Consider the following 18,425-nt stretch of genomic DNA (forward strand, 5'->3'; position numbering starts at 1 on the left):
ACCCTTCCTCCCTGTGGCCTAGCGACTTGCTCTACACCTGCCTTCCCTGGTCTGGGGACATGTTCCCCTGGCCTAGGTTGGGCAGGCCATGAGATAGTTTCTTTATAGTTTAGGACGGTACATTAGTGCTGTTCCTTCACTGTACTAGCCTACCCTAGGCTGGAGAACTAATTCTTCCTACACCTAGGATAGTGCTGGTACTGAATCAGAAACCCTCGACCCTCCCCCCTTCTGTCACACCTCTGTCCACCGTCCTACAACTCGACCGTGTGCCGGTGGGTTGTGGGGTCGGCCCGGTCCTTTTGTTGGTTAGTCCGAACTGCTAGGCTTCCCGCATATAGTTGAACTATGGGATAGCATACGACAGGTCGGTCTGGCGGGGGAAGACCTCACTATCTTAGTGTTCTTCGGTCCTTCCTTGGGCCGCCCCCACCCGCAACTCTAGCCGACTGCCGGCTCCGTTGTGGCTGGATGAAAGGTTGCTATTATCTCCCTTCCATTTGAACACTCCTTCCGGAAGATGACGAGGTTTGGGTAGTGATGTACCGCCCTTCCCTCCTCCTTCTATTCTTTCTCTCTCTCTCTCTCATCAGTGCCGGTCCACTGCCACACTACCCTGCCGGCAACAGCCGTCAGCTTAGCCCCGGTATCCTCTCTCATTGTTTGATGTCAGGGTTGGAGTACCTAGTATCCTCTCTCATTGTTTGATGTCAGGGTTGGAGTACCTAAGCCGGTTGCTTGCCGACTGCCGGGGGCCGCCGACTTGCCGGCGATCTGCCATCATCCTGAGGTTTCGCCCCCTCTCTGCCACATAGACTGATGGTTGGGAGGGGTTCCTCCTCGATGGAGATTTGCTGGCGCCCGGCGCTTCTGGCATGCCGTCACGCTGCCGGCGCCACCGAATCATTCTACTTCAGTGGACTGTCACTTCTACCCTTGTATAGCTATATACAATAGCCAGTACATCTATGGTATAGTACATACCCTAGTCAGAAAACTATGATGTATAGTTTTGGAGTAAATTCTTCTAGCATACTCTGTACATCCATGCACAGTCCCTTGCCGGGACCTACCTGAATCGGGGAGAATCATTTCTCCCCCCTTTCTCTCTATGCTGAATGAACTCGGCTCCCCCTCTCACCATTACTAATGCCCCGGAGGTGCTATGCTTTATCCTTCGTGGATATTCCTTCCCCCTATTAGGGCGCTCTTAAGGAGCCCCTAGAATTAGTTATGGTGTGGGGTCACGGCAATTGGCTGGGCGGGATGCACAAGTACAGTATGTCTTTTCTGCTTCATTTCCAGCTTACCTATCCTAAGCTTACACTTGGAAAGGAATCTTATATTGTAAGTAAAATTACTTTAAGACTAATCTAAGATTACTTTGAGTCAATGATATAGACTTCTGTAGACTCGTGTACCCCTTTCTTCTTTACAGGAGGAGTACATCCGGTGTGAGAGCGCCTTCTGCAGCATTCGGCGCCCGGACTTTTATGGCCACCTGGCGTGCCGAACCCACGCCAGCTGTTCCGTTGCCCAAGGGACTCTTTGGTATTGGGACCCGCAGGTTTGCACTGTCTGCAAAGACCTGCTCCATGAGGCGTTCGAGGACCCCACCTCTGCGGAGGCCAGTGACATCGCTCAGGAGAAACTACGCAAATGGGTGCGTGGTTTCCAGAAGAACGCCACGGGGCCCTATCTCCTTAGTGAGAAGATGAGAGCTCTGCTCTATCCCAAGGCCTCTGCGGATGCTGTTATCCCCAAGCCAGAGATCCCCTGCGTCCAGCTGACGGTTGAACCAGACGTATCGGACGCACTTCAAGACTTCCATCTTGATGAGGTGGAACGGATGTCGGAAGTGTCGGACATCACCAAAATGACCCTGATGGCCGAGGGTCGAGAAGAGGAGGAGCATACGGAGGTCCCTGTCTCAGAGGGTGATGGCGCCCGTGCCCCCTCTGTTACTTCCGTTGCGATTTCGCAACCCGTCCCCTCTACTTCTTCCACTCCTACGCATGTGAGAGTGGACACTCAGGATAACCTCCAGGCCTTGGTGGCACTCCTGGACGAAAGGCTTCGCCAGAGGGACGAAGACTTTAAGAGGGAGATCCTCCGTCTGTCGAAACAGACCCCGAGGAAGATCACCATTAAGGATCTTCCCCCTTGCTCAGTGACTAACCCATGGAGGAATGCAGAACACATGCCGATCACGAGTGGACGCATCTTCGTCAACGATAAGTTAGGCGCCATTCCCCTTGAAGAGGTGGAGTTTACGCCTAGCTTTGAAGCATACCCGGACTGTTACATCCGTCTCAAATCCGAGCCAGTTTCCAAGGAGGAAATAGAGCCTAAGGAGGTAATCGTCTTCGACCACACAAAGGCTCAATCTCTTTTCTTGCTCCTGCCACCATGGTCTTCCTCTTCGCCGAGAAATCCCTGTTGACAGTGTTGAAGGCGGTGGAGGAAGGGAAACCCTGCCCTACACTGGAAGAATGTAGACCCCTCTCCCTCCCTCCCGACGACAAGAACTGGAAAGACATCCACTTAACTTTCTCTGTAGGAAAGTTGGAGGCTGACATCGCTGGACGGCAGTTCAACGAGAACCTCCCCAAGCTCTCCGAATACCTTCTGCGTCGGGAGTCGGACACGAAAGAGAGGCTGGCAGCCTCCCTTCTCTCAAGTCCAAATGGAGACGATGGCTGGGGACATACGAACCCCAGGCTTCTACATGGTCTTGGCTAAGACCCATCTCGCCACCCTGACGAAGGACTTCTATAGCTTAATCAGGGCCCGGAGAGCCTGTAGAGATTTCGTGTTTGTGGATGCTACCGTTAAACACAAACCCCAGAAACTGATTTCCTCCAACATCTGGGGGAAAGATCTGTTCATGGGCGATTTCCGTAATCAGTCAGGGATATCGCGTCTTATTCACAACATCTCTACCTCCCCTGACGACGAATCCAGTGTCATTGAGCTCCTTTGCCAGGGGATCGGCAAGGGGGCAGGCCCTTCGGGCAGAAGTCCAGACCCTGTTAAAGAAGGGCGCTCTCAAAGAGGCTGCCCAGACCCTGTTAAAGAAGGGCGCTCTCAAAGAGGTCCTTGACGGGTCTCAAGGCTTCTTCAGTCGACTCTTTCTTGTAAAAAAGTGTCTGGAGGCTGGAGACCAGTCATTGACCTCTCAGCTCTGAACAAGTTTGTCGAACAAACTCCGTTCAGCATGGAGACAGCAGACACAGTCAGACTAGCAGTGAGACCGCAAGACTTCATGTGTACACTGGATCTGAAGGGCACGTACTTTCAGATCCCAGTCCATCCGTCTTCAAGGAAGTCCTTAAGATTCAGCCTAGACAATAAGGTTTATCAGTTCAAGGTGCTGTGTTTTGGTCTCTCCACAGCACCACAGGTTTTCACCAGAGTGTTCACCCTAATATCTTCATGGGCACACAGGATTGGCATCCGTCTCCTCCGTTATCTGGACGACTGGTTAATCCTAGCAGACTCTGTCATCCCTTCTTCAACACCTGGACAAACTTCTGAGAGTTTGCCAGGATCTGGGGATCTTGGTAAATCTCGAAGTCCTCACTGCGTCCGACTCAGAGACTGTTATATCTAGGCACGGTTATAGACACCAATCTCCACAAAGCCTTCCCATCAGATGACAGGATAGCAAGACTGAGAAAGGTCGTAAGTCCTTTACTCAGACGAGAGGAACTTCCAGCCCAATCGTGGTTATGTCTCCTCGGTCATCTTTCATCGATGGCTCGTCTAGTTCCCAACGGTCGCCTCAGGATGAGATTCCTCCAGTGGCGACTCAAGTCCCGGTGGAATCAAGGTCACAATTCCTCGGACGTCCTGATCCCTATGGGATCTGCGGAACAGACGGACCTCCAGTGGTGGGTGACAGACGAGAACCTACGAAAGGGAGTGGATCTTCTCGTCCTCCCCCCGAATTTGATGCTGTTTTCGGATGCTTCAAAGAAAGTGTGGGGGGCCACCACGTGCTGCACCACACGACCTCAGGCCTGTGGTCTGAGTCAGAAAAGTACCTCCATATAAATCTCCTAGAAATGAAGGCAGTCTTTCTGGCCCTTCAACAGTTCCAAATATACCTGGCGAGTCACACTATGAGGTGATGAGCGACAACACTACAGTAGTGGCTTACATCAACAAACAAGGAGGTACTTTTCGCAGCAGCTATCCCATCTAGCAGTAGAGATACCGAGATGGGCCGAAATCCACAATTCAGTATATCACTATCGGCACGCTTCATTCCAGGCAAAAGGAGTGTGCTCTCCGACAATCTGAGCAGAGCGTCTCGGATAGCAAGTACCGAGTGGTTTTTGGATCATCTAGTAGCCAACAAAGTCCTGACTTAGTGGGGTTCTCTGACTGTGGATCTGTTCGCAACGGCCCTGAACTTCAGGCTCCCGCTGTATTGTTCCACAGTCCCAGACCCCAAGGCTCTCTGGCAAGATGCTTTCCAGCAACGGTGGGACAACATAGACGTTCACGCCTTTCCCCCGTTCTGTCTGATGAGGAGGGTGCTCAACAAGACCAGAACATGGGTCACTCTTACAAGGACCCTCATAGCTCCGCTATGGCATCATGCGGAATGGTTTCCGGACCTTCTACAACTCCTAACGGAGCTACCAAGAGTCCCTCCACGACACAATCTTCTCGAGCAACCACATGCCAACATCTTCCATAAAGCCGTAGCTTCACTATAACTTCACGCCCGGAAACTATCCAGCATCTCCTCTCTGAGAGGGGCTTCTCCCAACGAGTTGCGGAAAGGATGTCTAGACACCTGCGAAAGTCATCCGCAGCAGTCTACCAGGTGAAGTGGAAAGTCTTCTGTGATTGGTGTTGGGGAAGGGGGGTATCTCCACTCGATGCCACTATTCCAACAATAGCGGAGTTCCTCGTATATTTGCGTGAAGAAATGCGCCTTTCAGTCTCGGCAGTGAAAAGCTATCTCTCAGCGTCTAGCCTTCATGCTGAAAGGAATGGACATTTCTTCTTCGCTAGATCTTTCTCTACTCAAGACGTAGTTATGAACTTGCCTGCCCTCAGTCGGAAGTGAGACCTCCCCCATGGAACGTGGTTTGAGTTCTCAGGTCTCTTAAGAGACCTCCCTATGAACCATTACGCCAGGCATCAGATCGCCACCTAACCTGGAAGACTGTGTTCCTGCTAGCTCTGGCTTCGGCCAAGCGAGTCGGCGAACTTCATGATCTCTTGTATGACATCGCCCATTCAAGGTGATGGGGGGAGGTAACGTTCAGCTTCATCCCTGAGTTTATTGCCAAGACTCAGAATCATGGAGTAGCGGATCCTCGATTCGACCCCTTCCGGATCTTTAGTCTCCGCTCTGTAACAGATGACCCAGACCATCTCTTACTATGCCCAGTAAAGGAGTTTGAGGCAATACGTCAAAAGAACAGCTGCAGTCCGTCCTTATGTGCCAGCTCTATTCGTCAGCACAGGAAGGACTAAGAGGAGGGTCACCAAGAACACCATCTCTGCATGGATTTGTAGGGTCATTGATCTGGCCTTTAATCCAGATCCTCCTCCGTCACGGCGCCCTAGAGCACATGATGTCGGGCATAGCTACATCCCTGGCCTTCAAAAGAAATTTCTCTGTGAAGCAGGTTCTGCAAACTGGGCTGTGGAAGCGTCAAACAACGTTCACAGCCCACTACCTGCAAGACGTGACCCACAGGAGGCTCGATACGTTCTCTATCGGCCCTGTGGTGGCTGCACAACAGCTGGTTTAAAACCAAAAGCTCCTTGGTGGACAAGTAGCAGAAGGTTGAGGGCATTGTTACCCGGTTTTAGTCTGCATGAATGAAAAGGTTTGACTGGCCTTTTATTCTTTTCATCATCATCCCCTCTCTTGGGGAAGGCAGCATCCTGGGTTCTCTGCATAGCTGACCTCAAACCACTGCAGGTAAACCATGCTCCCTTGTGTTCCTAGTATTAAGTTAATACTGTTACGTCCCCATACCCCTGACGAGGTGGTATTGGGAAAGTCCTAGTCTACAAGTTTCCATCTAAAGAACTTAAGAACAACTTCCTAGGACGAGTCACACTTCTTCATACCTTCACACACAGCTTGCGTAGGCCGTAGTCCTTGCGTAACAAGGTTCTAGTGAGGTGCAGGGGCTCTTTATTTCTTGGGTCCTTATACACTCAAAGCCAAAAGCCAGAACTGCCCGCCAGCCTTATCCCCCTTGAAGACCTACCTCCAAGCAAAGTGATTTCAAGCACAGGTGTGTGTGGGGGGGGGGGGGTAGCAAGCTACCCTCCCCTACCCCCGCTAACTACCGGTGGGGGTAGTAAACCCTCGTTAAATTTCAATGGCTTGTCATTTCAGCTACGCTGAAAGAAATACCCTATTAAATAGCTAAGGTTTGTATAGTTTAGGAAAAAAACAAATTATCTACGAATTTGTCACGTTATGATTTGAAATTTTCATGCAAGCTTTAAATAGCAAGGATTTTACTACTAAGCAAGGGAGGTTTTCCTAGAAATAAAGGCTTTAGTCTTAAAATTAAAGAAGTCCGACTAGAAAATACAGCTGCTTTTGTGTTTGTGGTTTTTGCTTTAAGAAGTTTTGACTTGAAAGATTGTTTCTTGGTTGTGGGTTGTTAACTATTTTATTTATAAAAAGTTAGAATGTTTTACTTTGTGGTTTTGCAACTGTTTCATGAAGAATAGTTAGTTGAAATGATTTTACTAATGTAGTGAGTTCGCTGCTTAGAATGGTAACTTTTGATGGCGATTTTGGTTGGTGTCAAAATAGGTTTGTGTCTAAGACTTATGTAAATTTTGGTTTAAGTTCTGTCAAGAGTGTGTGTTAAAAAAAAATAAAAAGGGCTTCATAAAATCTGGAAGTTTGATCATTTATTTTTTCGTAGTCTGAATTTATAATGTTTCTGGCAAACTCAGTTAGGAAGTTTTTAATTTATAAGTCGGTTAGTTTGAGTTTTGGAAGACAAGTTAGTCTTAAACAGTTTGCAAAGAGGTTTTACTGTCTTTAAAATCCTTTTAATTTCATGTTAAGTGTGATAGTTCTGTCTTGTTCAGGAAGACCGTTAAGAGTTTCTGCTTAGAGAAAGTTCATTACAGTTCTTTGCGAGTTTTAGTCGAATAAGTTATAGTTTTAAACTCCTTAGCAACTCTCAAAACTTATTGCTTTAAAAAATTAAATTATACTTAGTAAGCCCAGCGGCATAGTAAGAAATATGAAACCAATTGTTCAAATTGTTCTAAAAGCACCAAAATTGGCACACATGTGGATTAATACATTCTGAACAATTTTGGATATGGAGGCATTCAAGATTCTCCCCGTAGCACATTTGGCGGCCATTTTTCAAAATGGCCGCTATTTACCGTTAGCGTCATTGAATATGTACCATAATTTGTCTTTTTGTGGATGCTAAAGGTGATAAGTGTGCTAGAGGTGATAAGTATTGTACAATTACACATACTTCTGTGCTTACCAAATAATTTGGCTACCATTTCACAAGAAAATGAATTTTACTTTGCAGCGGCAGCGTTGGTGGCAGTGACGGCGGCTGCAGTAATAGTATAGTGTTGATAGTCATGGTGCTTGTAGTAGTAACTTGTGGTAACATGGTGGTGTTTTGTGTCTTTGCAGGTGAGGCAGCAGCAGCACCACCTGACATCAGAGACGCGTTGTTCCAGACTGCAGCCATGGCAAAGAAGTTCCAACTGGTCGATACTTTTGAGCAACGTACTCCCACAACACCACCTGAGACAAACTGGAAGCTGTGTCTTGTATGTCAAGAGGAGACAACAGAGTCACTTGTCTGCCCAGTACTGTCTAAACGCCGAGACCCTGGGAGTGGATACACGACAATGGCTGCAAACTTGGTCAAATTTGATGAACTCGGAGAACTGCCAAGAACTGTTCAGTTACAGAGACTAGATGAAGGACAAGGTGTTGAGGCGACAATGGTTGCCCACCAGGCCAAGTGGCATAAAACATGTATGCTCAAATACAATAACACAATGCTACGAAGAGCAGAGAAGAGACGCATCGCAAGCAGCTCAGCATTTGATAGTACTGACAATGTCCAGGCCAAGCCCGCCAGAACACACTCTTCAGAAGCCACTACCAGCGGCACCTCCTGCTTTTTCTGTGGAAAGTCTGGCACAGAGACCCTACATGAAGTAACAACCTTCCAGGTGGACACAAGCGTACGGAAGTGTGCAGCGCAAGTTGGGGACAATGAACTCATAGCCAGGCTCAGCATGGGTGATATGGTGGCTCTGGAGGCCAAGTACCATTCCAAGTGTTTGTTGGCTCTTTACTATCGTGCAAAGACCACTGTAGAAGCCGAGCAGAAAACTGACCATGAAGGGGTAATGTCAAGAATCGTACTGGCTGAACTGGTCCTGTATATCGAGGAAACCCACCTAGAAGAGGGCACCACCCCAGTCTTCAGACTCGCAGAACTTGTAAAGCTATACACAACAAGAATGGAACAGCTCGGGGTTGTTTTGTGCCAGAAAGTTAATAGCACAAGGCTGAAAGAGCGCCTGTTAGCCCAGATACCAGGCCTGAGATCCCACAGCAAAGGCCGAGATGTTTTACTAGCGTTTGATGAAGACATTGGTGAAGCGCTAGGCAAAGCCTGCGAGCAAGACTGTGACACTGAGGCAGTTCACCTTGCGCGTGCTGCACAGATAGTTCGTCGATATATGTTTGAAGACACTTACCAATTCCGTGGATCATTCCCGGGCGGCTGTCAGGAGGACTCTGTGCCAAACGTACTAGTTGCAATGGTAAATATGGTGCTGGATGGCCCCACCATCAAGAATCAAAGCCATTCCTCTTCAACACAAGCAGCTCTTTCCATTGCGCAGCTTCTCAAGTTCAACAGTGTCAAGCAAAGTCGGAAGCAGGGAGCAACCAAGACACAGGAGCCTCCAGCTGTCAGACACAGTAGGTCTCAAGAAACTCCTCTTCCAACCTATGTTGGGCTGATGCTGTATGCTGAAACACGCAAGAGAGGACTTGTGGACAAGCTCTTCTCTCTGGGCCTAAGCATCTCATATGACACAGTCCTACGTCTTTCTGCCCAGATGGGAAACAGCGTGTGTCAGCTGTACCGCATAGAGGAAGTGGTCTGCCCGCCTACCCTGCGTAGCAATGTGTTCACAACTGCGGCTGTGGACAACATTGACCACAACCCAAGTGCCACCACAGCCAAGAATTCATTCCATGGAACAGGAATCTCGCTTTTTCAACACCCAACGTGTGCAGATGAGGGAGTGGATCGTAGCATTGCTCTCACTGGGCGTGATACTGGATCAAAGACGGTTGAGCCTCTACCAGAATATTACACGGATGTACGTCCTGTTGCTTCTTCTGTCAAACGGCAAATGATCCCAGCTACTTCTGTGACCTCTCTTAGACGCCACAACTGTGAGCAGCACATAGAAGATGAGTATATGTGGCTGGAGAACACGAGAAGTGTTCTCAAAGATGATGTTGAGGCCTGTGAAAACACATCATGGGCTGCATACCATGCAAGGCACCAAGATCCAAAGCAACCAGTCATCACACCAACGTCCCTGCTTCCCTTGTTCCAGGAGAGTGCTCACACTGTGGCAATGATCAGACACTCTATTGATGTAGTCAGGAGTGCAGTTAAACATCTCAACCCAGGCCAAACTCCAGTTCTGACTTGCGACCAGCCACTATTCACTCTAGCAAAACAGATCCAGTGGAAGTGGCCAAACACATATGGAGAAGACCAACTGGTGGTGATGTTTGGGGGGTTGCATATTGAGATGACGGCACTGAAGACCCTGGGTGACTGGTTGCAGGGAAGTGGGTGGACCCAAGCACTGGTACAAGCAGAGATCACAACTGAAGGAATAGCAGACTCATTTCTTCGAGCAGCTCACGTCACACGCACCAGAAGAGCACACCAAGTCACAGCGGCTGCGTTGTATAATCTCCAACGGCGTGCCTATGACAAGTACAGCACCACCAATACAGAAGATGATGAGCACCCTGAAAGCTTCGAAGACTGGTGCAGTCAGAGAGAACAGAGTTATCCGCAGTTTCAGTACTGGTCAACAGTCTTGGCACTGGAGCTGTCCACTCTGATCTATGTGCGATCTCTGAGAGAAGCCAATTTTAGCATGTACGTGGATGCTCTGACAGAACTGGCTCCGTGGTTCTTCGCACTAGACCACACGAACTATTGGGACAGAAAACTTGCTAACCAACATTATGATCTGTAGACATTCATAATTCTGGTGACCAGATTTGAAAAGTTCGGAATCATAATTAACATAGTGTGGCAAAATCTACGTTATTGTATTACATGTATGTACTGCAGGATTACACAAGTACTGTGCCTAGAGACTGGGCTTTTGGTCGACTATATAACTACAATCTGACCATACTGTAAACTTCCCGTACTCTGTGTATTATTTTGACTAGCAATTTTGCCAGCAATTTGAAATAAAAAAGCAATTTGAGCAATTAAAGTGTGTTCCTGAAATCAGGTACTGGTTATTAGAGGTATTATGTCATTGAGTATTGAAATCTTCATCAAATGTCCACTTTTTCCACAAAATGGCGGCCAGTTTGGGGGCCATTTTTGAGAAGATTCATCTAAATATCTGTTAAACATTTATTGATGTTAAATTCTGATGTAAAAAAAGGGAATTTTGGCCCATCTAGCACCAAACTAACGACACATAATGAAGTCTATGTAATGACGCTAATGTTAAATGGCGGCCATTTTGAACAATGGCCGCCATATCTTCCTAAGGGCTAATCTTGAATGCCTCCATATCCAAAAATGTTTAGAATATATTAATCTACATGTGTGCCAATTTTGGTGCTTTTAGACCAATTTGAACAATTGGTCTGCTATGCCGCTGTACTATAGGGAAACGTTGGGTGGGATATTTGTTGCCCAAAATTAGGTCAGTGATTTTTATATTTTTTTTGTTGGAAATCTTGATTCAAGATTAATTATTATATAGCCAATGAAGTAATTTCGAAACATTTTTTTTTTCAAATCTGGAAAGTTTTGAAGATTTAGTCCATCATACACAGGATCAGTGTTGCCATGGGTATTTCAAATAACAAAACTGTATGATGAATTAATGGAATGGAGAAAGATCTGACCGCACTTATAATATTGTATTAACACATTATTTTACAGTACTGTTTGCAACATAGTGAGGTAGATTAAATAAATATATCAGTACTTTAATGGGTTTATTGAGAGAAATTTATCTTGAAGTAGAAAATAAATAAGCTAGTGGGTTAAGAATTTAAGTGATATATCAAAAATATGGAAAGGAAATTAATATATTTAATCCATGCAGCATGCAATATTTAAGGCCTAATAGTGATGTACAAAATACTTGAAATTTTGCCCTGTAATGTGAAAACTAGACTATCTCCAGTATGTAGGGTTCCTCTTGTGATCACTATGCATTTGTTGACCTCTTCTATTGAGCATATATTACTTGGTGTATTTCCTGTAACATACTGAAAGATAGATTGTAGAATAAAATTATTAGTTTATTTTAGTTTCACATGAGTTTCGGTTATTTGGAAAGAATATGCAAAAATTTAATTAGCACCAAGATAGAGTGAAGTGTGTGTGCCATTAACTTAACCCCCTCTCCCCCCCAAAAAAGTATGCCATCAAAAAGTTAATTTAATGAAGTAAATAATTCAGGATTTTTCTCATAAGATTTAATTAACTTATCAAATTATTTAAAAATAACTATATGCAGCTGTTCAGAGTAAAATTGAAATTATCACCCATCAAAATATGTGGTCTAAATATATATGGCGTAATTCATTTGTCCCAAAAATTATATGAGGGGTTAAAAGGGCATTTTAATGGAAAACCCCCTTCGATCCTACTCCAATCTGATTGCCTAAAAAATTGCAATAAATTTTAGCTTATCTATTATAATATAACTTTGCTCATCTATCATTTCTCAAATTAAGAAAAGTAAAAAAGTTAATATCAATAATTACAATGTAAGCATAATTTTTTTTTTTAGATTTTAAAATTGTGAGTGTAAAAAACAAAACCTTAAATAAATATGCAATTCAAGTAATAAATAAATTACCTGAAGATCATTGAATAGAGTTCTGAATTTACAAAATTAAAAACCAATACCAAGAAAATGGGTTGAACATGAAATAATATGCATGTTTTTCTCACCATTAACAGTTGCTTTCATCCTGTCCTCTGTCACAACCTTCTTCTCTCAACATGTCACATTGGTGACCCCGGAAGTTAACTTACCTCTCCCGCCTTGCACCCCCCCTCGCCCCTCCGTTGTTGGTACACTGGCTGCCCCATTGACACTTTCGTCAGTCGCCAGCGGAGAGGCGTTTGCTTGGTTTCAGCGCGCAGAAGTCCAGTTTCGCATCAAGGGCGTGACTCGCTCAACCACCAAAGCAGATTATGTTCTTGCGGCGATGCCCGAGGACACCTTCCCAGAAATATCCGACTGGCTTTGTGAACAAGGAGACACCCCCAATAGTGTATGACCCACAAAATATACCTTCTGCAGCAGTACTCGCCGTCGCCAACCGCCCGTATAGCAAAGCTTTTTCAGCTCTCGCAACAACCGTTGGAGGACCAAAGGGAAATGACCAGTATCGCTCGCCTGCAACCTGCTGCAGAGCTCTCTTTGTAAGGTGAACCTACTTCGTGCCCTTTTGGATACACGGTTTCCCCGAACCTGTACGCTCTGCCATACCCGATGTCGATAGTTTACCCATAAAGGATTTGATGACCAAAGCAGATGCCCTTATGGACAGCCACTTCAAGACCTCCATCAACACCTCCACTCCTGGCAAAGAGAACGCCTATTCAATGTCAACCGAAGCTGACGTGAATGCTGTAGGACATACTCCTAACCCGTAACGTGCTGAAGCGGCGACAAAGTCATCCCACCACTCTCCCACGCCCCAACCAACGATTCCTACAGCCACTTACTACCTCCCATCCGGCGCAGTTTTGCTACTACCACTTCAGATTCGGGGCAACCGCGAAGAAATGTGCCAAGGATTGACAGTGGCCAAAAAACGTGTAAGTAGGCCCATCGCTCATGGCGGTGGTCTCCCGTGTTTCTAATCTTTTCTTTTTACGTGATGCAGCAACGGGCGTGCGATTATTGTTAGGCTGGGTGTTTGTCGTTCTATTTTGCCAAGGGAACATGACGTAGTCTGTATGTCTGCCGACGTGCCCTTGGTAGCTGCCAACGGATGTGCGATACCTATCTACGCTTACGAGAATCTCGCGTTATCGTTTGGAAACTGTAAATTTAATTGGAAATTTCCTGTTGCTGACGTCACATTGCCAATCCTCGGTGCAGATTTCCTCTCTCATTTTCACCTTCTGATCGATGTTGCCCACCGACGATTGGTCAACGCAGACTCGTACTTGTCGACATCTCTTCAACCCGCCCCTCCAACCTCGCTCTCCACATCAGCGCACCCACGGATGCCTACGCCCACCTCCTTAAATCGTACCCGGAAGTTTTCTGTCCAGAGCTTTCACCAAACGCCCACGGCTCCTGCCAAGCACGGTATTTATCACCATATCAAGACGACGGGACCCCAGTCTTCGCAAAATTCAGAGGCCGGCACTGGAACGATTGGCAGCCGCCAAACAGACGTACGCCGAAATGGAGGAAATGGGCTTTTGCCAAAAGGCCTCCAGCCCATGGTCGTCACCTTACACATTGTGCTGAAGAAAGTTGGCTCCTTCCGTCTGTGCGGGGATGACAGGTGCCTGAACATGCAAAAAGAACCGGATCACTACCCACTCCCAAACATCGCCAACGTGACTTCCTACCTACACAAAGCGAAGGTTTTCTCTACGCTCGACCTGCTGAAGGGGTTATCATCAGCTGTCTATGAACCCAGAAGACATATATCCCCAAGACCACCATCACCACTCTGTTTCGTACATACACCTTCAATTACTCCTGTTTTGCCTTCGTAATGCTGGGGCCACTTTTCAACGCCTCAGGGATTGGCATCTTAGGAGACCTTCCGTTCTGTGTATGTTATGTGGACGACATAATTGTGTTCTCTTCCTCAAAGGAACACCTCTGTTACCTGCGCATCATGCTCCCGCTTGCAACAAGACGGCCTTGTAGTCCGGTAAGATAAATGTACCTTTGGCGCCAACGAAGGTCATTCTTAGGGCAACGCATCACTCCTGAAGGAGTCCATCCCCTCCCTGAAAAGGTAGCAGCCGTTCAGGACTTCCCCATGCCCTCGTCCGTCAAAGCTCTGCAGGAATTCTTGGGCATGAAGTGGGGTTCCCTTCAAGAAGTGGCCTTCTGCAATGCAAAGAAGGCCTATCAACCGCTGCAGCTCTCACTTTTCCTATCCTACATACCCCTCTCCTTCTCTCCACCAATGCCAGTGACGTCGCTATTGGTGCAGTACTCGAGCAGGTGGTCAACTTTGCGCCCCGCCCATTGGCCGCCATCAGCATAAAACTGTCCAAGGCAGAATCTGGTTATTCTACCTTCGGTCGCTAATTGCTGGCGGTGCACTTGGCTGTCCGTCACTTTCACTATTTCTTTGAAGGTATAGTATGTCATTCGCAGACCACATGCCTCTGGTGCACACCTAAACTCTACAGTCCGACACCTAGTCCGCCCGTCAACGACGACATCTCTCTGCTGTGGCTGAATACAATTGCACCCTTTAATACGCCCTGGGAGATGAATCCCGTTGCCAATACCCTGTCAAGAAACATGTTGGCTGCCGTTCAAGTGGGATTGGATTTACAACGCCTTGGCTGAAGCTCAACGACAGGATCCAGAGTATCAAGCATGTAGGACTTTCCCCTCGATAACTCCAACACCACCCTCCTCTGTGACGTCAGTAATGGTAGACCGCGACCTTGGATTCCTGCTCCCATGCGCCTGCAGGTGTTATATTTCATTCACGGCCTTTCACATCCTTCGTGCCGTTCTACTGCACAGCTGCTGAAGACGAGGTTCATTTGGCACAGCATTTCTAAGAAGGATGGGGTCTGCGCCCGTACTTCTTGCCAAACTTCCAAAGTACATCGAGACACGGATTCAGGAGTGGGCACCTTTCTTAAACCTCAGTGTCGTTTCGCACACATTCACGTCGACATTATAGGCCCCCTACCCACATGACAAGGACATCGTTACTTGTATGCTCCATTGTGGACATTATTAGCAAATCTCCTGGGCATCACACTACATCAGACAACTTGCCTACAACCCTGCTGCCAATGGAATGGTTGAATGTTTTCATTGCACCCTCAAAGCAGCTTTGATGTCCCGCTGCAAGGATTCCAACTTGTTTACTCGGCTTCCCTGGGACTATGACACTCCTAAAGATACCCTCGACATCTCAGCAGCTGTAATGGTGTATGGTGACCTGTTGGTTGTCCCTGCCGAATTTTTTCCTTCTACAACTTCCTCACGTCGTGGGAAAATTTTCTCCATGCCGCCAGACTTACAAGCCCCTCGCGAAGCATCACATACCAAGAGACTTGCACTCTGCAACGCACGCCCCCCTGCGCAACGACACGAGCAAGCCACCGCTAGCGGCCCCTTTCCTTGTGATCCGACGCAGTCGAAACATTCGTGGCAAAGACGACTGGGTCTTAATTGATCGTCTGAAACCTGCTTATCTATAGATGACCCACCTACAGTTCGCCTCTCTACATCAGGGCATCCTATTTAACATGTACAGTACGTCATTTTTAGGGGGGCCATGTACGTGAAATAACATGCATGTTTTTCTCACCGTTAACAGACGAGGTGTGGGTTTGAACAGGAAATATCCTGTTGCATTAAGTTTTTGTATATAAACGATTTGTTCTGTAATAAAGTTACTTAGTTGCTTTCATCCTGTCCTTGAATCACCTTCTTTCTCTCAGCACGTCACAATATCCATATGATTTAATTAGTACAAATCTCATAACAATTCAGAAGAGCCGATGCAACCTTTTCTTAAGAAAAATATCCTTTACCAACCTGCTCGCTTATATTTTCCACACAGTTCTAATATAATTTGGTAAATGGCATTGGGAGACTCAAAATTGACCCAAATGTCACAGGAGCCAGAAAAACCTTGAGCCTAATTAGATTAGATGAAAAGACAAACAGTTTGATAATTAATGAAGGATTTGAAGTCCTCTGGCATCCTGGAAAGAAAAAGATAAAGGAGACACAGACTTAAAGAAGAGAGAGAGAGAGAGATAAAGAAAGAAAATGAAATGATGAGAAAGATAGAATAGAGAAAAAAAAATAGGAGATAGGGAAGATGGAGAGAGTAAGAAGAGATAAAGAAAGTGAAATAGAGCGATAAAGAAAAATATAGATTAGAGAGAGAACGAGACAAAAGAATCGAGTGACATAGAAAAGGGAGAGAAAGAAAGAGCCATAGAGATATTATAGAAAGGTATATAGAGATAGCAAAGGAAGAGAGGGAGATAAGTGAAAAAGGGAGCCAGAGATAAATGATTAAGAAATATGGAAACAAATTAAAAAAGAATAAAGCGAGAAAGATAAGAAGATAGAGTGAAAGATAGACAGGTGAAAGAAAGAATAAAAGATATGGGGAGATAGAGAGATAAAGAATGATTAAGAGAAGAGCGAGAGAGAGAATATGAGATGGAAACATAAGAAAAAGAGAGAGCTAAAGATATACAGAGAAAAAGATGAAAGAGTAAGGGATAGAGAGAGATAAAAAGAGAAAGATAGAGAGATATGGGGAGAGTTAGAGGAGAGAAAAAGAAGAAATAGATTTGGAGAAAGAAAGATTAAGAGAAGAAAGAGCTAAAGAGACAGTGCGGGAGAAAGATAAAAAGAAAAAGAAGAAAGAGTAAGGGACAGAGATAAAGAGATCAAAACGAGATAGAAAGAGCCAGAGAGAGAGAGAGAGAAAAGATAAAGATATATAGTTCAATAGAATGATATATAGATAAAAAAGGAAGAAAAAAAATAAGAGAAAGAAAAAAGATATGGAGACAAAAATGAGAAAAGTGAGATCGTTGAAAAGTTAGAGAAACAGAGAAATATAGAGAAAAGAAATAGGAGATAAGGATAAAGAGTGATAAAGAATTTTGATAGTGATAAAGAAAAAAGATAAAGAGGAAACGATAAAGTGAGAAATAACGACAGATAAAGTTAGGGATAAACAGTGAGACATAGAGGGAGATTAGAAAGAGATAGAGATAAAGCAAGAGATTGAGAAATAAAGATAGAGAGTGCAAGGTATAAAGAGAAAAATAAGGTATAAAGAGAAAAATAAAGATATATAGAGAGAGATAACTATATGGAGATAGAGATATAACTATAGGAGATAGAGAAAGATAAGGCGACAAAAGAGAAACATAAGGAGAGGAGAAAAAGATAGATAAAGAGTAGAGATAGAGCGAGAGAGATAGAAAGATAGAGAAATAGAAAGAGAAAGAATAAGAGACAGCAAGAGATGAAGAGAGAAAGATAAAGAAAGAAAAAAATAGGATAGAAGATAGGGATAAAGGGAGAGTGATAAAGAAAGATAAGGAGAGTGAGAGAAAAGAAAGAGAAAGATATATAGAGAAAGAAAGATTGACAGCAAGAGAATATAAAGAGATTGAGGTAAAAGGGAAAGATATAGATAGGTAAAGAGATAAAAAGATGAGGAGAAAGAGATGCATAGATAAAAAGTGAGATTGAAATAAAGAGAAAGTGATAAAGAGACAAAGATAGATACAGATAGATAGAGAAAAATGAGATAGGGATAAAGATAAAGAAAATTAAAGAAAGAAATAAAAAGCAAGAGATAAAGAGATAATATATAGATAAAAAGAGAAAGAGCAAGAGAAAGAACGCTGGAAAAAGAAAGATAAATAGATAGAGATAAAGACAGAGGTAAAGATAGAGAGAAAGCAAGAGAAATAAAGATATATAGAGATAAAGATATGGAGAGAGATAAAGTGAGAGAAAGAGAAAGATAAGGAGACAAAAGAGAGAAACTGATAGAGAGATAAAGAGAGAAACTAAAAAATAAGGATAGAAAGATAAAGACTGGGATAAGGAGAGATAAAGAAATAGAGAAAGTAAGACAAGTGATAAAGAGAGAGAAGGTGAAAGATGAAGAAAAAGATAGATATTTAGAGATAAAGAAATAGTGGTAAAGAAAGAAATGAAAGAGAAAAAGAGATAAAGATAAAGAGGAGATAAAGATATAGTGAGAAAGTGCTAGAAAGAAGGAGAAAAAAAAGAGATGAGATAAAAAGAAAAAGAGAAGAGAGAAAGAAAGCAAGAGATAAGGTAAATACAAAAATAGATAAAGATAGAGAAGGTAAAAAAAAGACCAATAGAGAGAAAGATGAAGAGAAATAGAGCCA

The sequence above is a fragment of the Palaemon carinicauda genome, chromosome 24, assembly GCF_036898095.1.
Source record: "Palaemon carinicauda isolate YSFRI2023 chromosome 24, ASM3689809v2, whole genome shotgun sequence".
Classification (NCBI taxonomy): Eukaryota; Metazoa; Arthropoda; class Malacostraca; order Decapoda; family Palaemonidae; genus Palaemon; species Palaemon carinicauda.